Genomic DNA, 3,371 nt, shown 5'->3' on the forward strand with positions numbered 1-3,371 from the left:
TTCTGAAGCAAATGCCTAAAACAAATTGCATCTTGCACGCGCGTTCGTCGACGCTTTTTTGGTTATTTACTTCGAATCTGTATTACGGGGAAGGCCTTGTGGAGCGTGGAACACCAATCCCTCCATTCACCTTGATGCTTGGGTAATTTAGCATTAGGTGTATTGCATCCTACGGCTCGTACAAGTACTTCTAGTTGTTTTCATCGTGTCAGCGTTAATCAAGTAGTAAACTATGAAAATTTTCTATGAAAGCATGAAGTTCGATCAGGACTTATGCTTTCAGCAAGACAGCAGACTGTCTGAAAGAGGTGGCGCTGGGAGCGTTACGCTCGATTGGCTCCGCATCGCGTGGCTGTGTTTCAAATCTTACCCAAATGAACCCGAGTTACTCCGGCGGGTCGTGTCACGTGACAACACAGATTGAAGAACGCTGGACGCGGGTAGGTTTTGGAACGCCAAGGTAGAACACTCTTATCCTGGAGTAAGATCGAGTAAATTTTGGACCATGGCCCGTGTCAACAATGCGTGTCATGGGGTGGATCACGTGACCGATCGCTCACGGAGGCCAAGCCGCTAGCGCGGAGCGCTCGGCATCTGCCAGCTGAAGGGCTATTAGTACATTTATGTAGCCGATGGAGCAACCCTGAATGCGGGTAGATTTTTGTAGGTTTTAGAACGCCTGGGGTAAAAAACCTTTACTCAGAAATAGGATCGAATAAGTTTTCGAACACGGCATGTATAACCGGCGGCTCGGCCAGGCTCGGCTCACCGTTGGCTCGGCTGTAGCTCGGCCTGGCTCGGCTGGCTCAGCCACGTCGGCTTTGTGGCTTTGTTGTTCGCCGTTGCTCACTGCTCGGAACCGCGAGCAGCTTCCTTGGTTCAGGAGATTTGTTCGCTTCATTTCTTTATGATGAGCTCCAAATGGACGAAGTGCCGGGTCGTGAGGCAGGAGTATGACGAGGTCCTTGCGGAACTGGGCATCTCGCCACAGACCACGGTGCCTCCGCCTCCAGTTGTAGCACCGAAGTCCCCGAGCAACAAGAGACCAAGAAGCGAAGCCTTCACAGACGACGTTTGCGCTGGTGGCAGCGGACAGGGGAGTTTTCCTGTCAGTGTCGATCGCGACGAAGACCCGCAGCCTACGGGGTGCGGTCCGGGTGACGACGAGGACACTTGCAGTTCAGTCGATGACGGCGACCTGCACATCTCGAACGATTACCCTCTGACTTCCGACACCTCTAGCGAATCTAGTGGAGAATCGGAGCAGTGCGAGGAAGGACCCAGTTTCGTTGAAGCATCGTCTGATGCACCTCCGGTACACGAACTCTCAGCAAGCGAAGAGCTCGCTGTCATTGCCCTCAAGCACAACCTGACGCACGGAAGCATTAACGATGTTCTGGGATTCTGTCGGCGACGAGGCATCGCTGACCTTCCGAAGGACGCGAGGACAGTGATGCGGACCGAGCGGAAAGCTCATCTCGACCGCAGTCGTTCGTTTGTGCATTTTGGCCTTGCGGAGGGCATCCGGCAGGTCTTGAAGCCCGGACCTGTTCCTAGTGAGCTGAAGCTGCAAGTCAACATTGATGGCCTTCCGTTGTACAGGAGCAGCCAGGTTGGTTTATGGCCGATACTGTGCCGAGTGACGAACGTCAAGTCATCGCCGCCGTTCATGGTTAGCGTGTACTGTGGTGCTGGAAAGCCACCTAGCCTGCAAGAGTATCTGGACCCATTCCTGGAGGAAATTGCCAAGCTCACCTGCAATGGTATAGTATTCAGGGGTGTTCACATAGATGTGAGCCTCACAGTGGTGGTCTGTGATGCACCTCCAAGGAGCTACGTGAAAGCTATAATAGGACACACCGGCTACCATGCCTGTGAACGTTGCAGCCAAAAAGGCTGACGCACCATCGGCAGACAGATATTCCCAGATCTGCATGCACCACAACGTACGGATGCCTCATTCCGGTCCCAGGAGAATCAGCACCATCATAATGGTGTATCCCCATTCATCTCGCTCGACGTCGACATGGTGACCTTATTTCCTACCGAATACATGCATCTTGTATGCCTCGGAGTTATGCGGCGACTGCTACGAAATTGGGTAAGCCAGGGCTACGGCAAGAGGCTGAGCCGAGATCAGCGCAGCCGCCTCAGTGATGGCCTACGAGAGTCGGCCAAGTGTTTCCCATATCACTTTCAGAGGAAGCCGAGGGGTACGGAAGAGCTGGACCATTGGAAGGCGACGGAGTACCGGACCTTCCTTCTCTACGTTAGCCCAGTGCTTCTCAAGCACCTACTGAGTGATGAGCAGTACAAACATTTTTTTATCTTTCATGTGGCACAGCGCATACTGGTATCACCTGATGGTTTACAACCAGTTTGCCCAGAAGCTGCTCAAGTACTTTGTTCAAGAGTTTGGCAAGCTGTATGGAGAGAAGCAGCTTGTTTATAACGTTCACACCCTGAGCCACCTTGCCGAGCAATGCCTGGACCATGGGCCCCTAGACACCTTCCGCGCTTTCCCCTTTGAGAACTACCTAGGGAAAATCCAGAAGAAGCTGCGATCCTCCAGCAAGCCACTCTCGCAGCTCAGCAGAAGAATGTCTGAAGTCCGACGCTTGGCCCACGTCTCAGCCGAAGAAGTGTTACATCCTGTCAAGCAAGGTGACTGTTTCTTGCTTGCCAACTCTCTTATCATCGTCCTGGAAATTCTGGGTGACACCTTCAAGGGAGGCATCTTGCCTAATGCAAGGAATTTTTTTGAAGTTCCACTGCAGTCATCTTGACTTGGCATCTGGCGATGTGACTCCTTCAGACGTTGAACGAGAATCTGGCCCCTTCTTTATCTCCAGAATGGAATTCAATGCCTGAAACTAAACTACAAGCATGGACACGTCATACTCCCGCTATTACACCTGCAGTGAAGCATTAGTGCCAATCGGTGAGACTTGTCGGACAGGATCTTCGTGCACAAGGACAACGTTAGATGTGGTGCTGACGGTCTCCGCCCCAGCGCGCTTCCCTGCAGCCTGCAAAATCTCGCGTGACGTGTTTGTGCCAGTCAACTGAGGAGTGCCAGCTGTGGCAAGGTGCTTCCATCGAGCCGAACTGGTTCCCTGCTCGCCCTCGTGGCAGGCTGCAAAGCTTTCCGTGCAGTGTTTCTGCCAGTCAACTCAGAAGTGCCAGCTGCGGCAAGGTGCTTCCATCGAGCCGAACTGGTTCACTGCTCGCCCTCGTGGCAAGCTGCAAAGCTTTCCGTGCAGTGTTTGTACCAGTCAACTCAGAAGTGCCAGCTGCGGCAAGGTGCTTCCAGCGAGCCGAACTGGTTGCCTGCTCGCCTTCGTGGCAGGCTGCAAAGCTTTCCGTGCAGT

At 53.2% G+C, this 3,371-nt stretch overlaps 1 pseudogene; it reads left to right on the forward strand.

Annotated features, from left to right (window-relative positions):
- The first annotated feature begins 2,053 nt into the window (after nt 1-2,053).
- On the forward strand, nt 2,054-2,924 carry LOC121045800 (annotated as a pseudogene).
- Nucleotides 2,925-3,371: the final 447 nt, after the last annotated feature.

This window comes from Ixodes scapularis, unplaced genomic scaffold (genome assembly GCF_016920785.2).
Source record: "Ixodes scapularis isolate PalLabHiFi unplaced genomic scaffold, ASM1692078v2 PGA_scaffold4__175_contigs__length_147842914, whole genome shotgun sequence".
In the NCBI taxonomy this organism is placed as follows: domain Eukaryota; kingdom Metazoa; phylum Arthropoda; class Arachnida; order Ixodida; family Ixodidae; genus Ixodes; species Ixodes scapularis.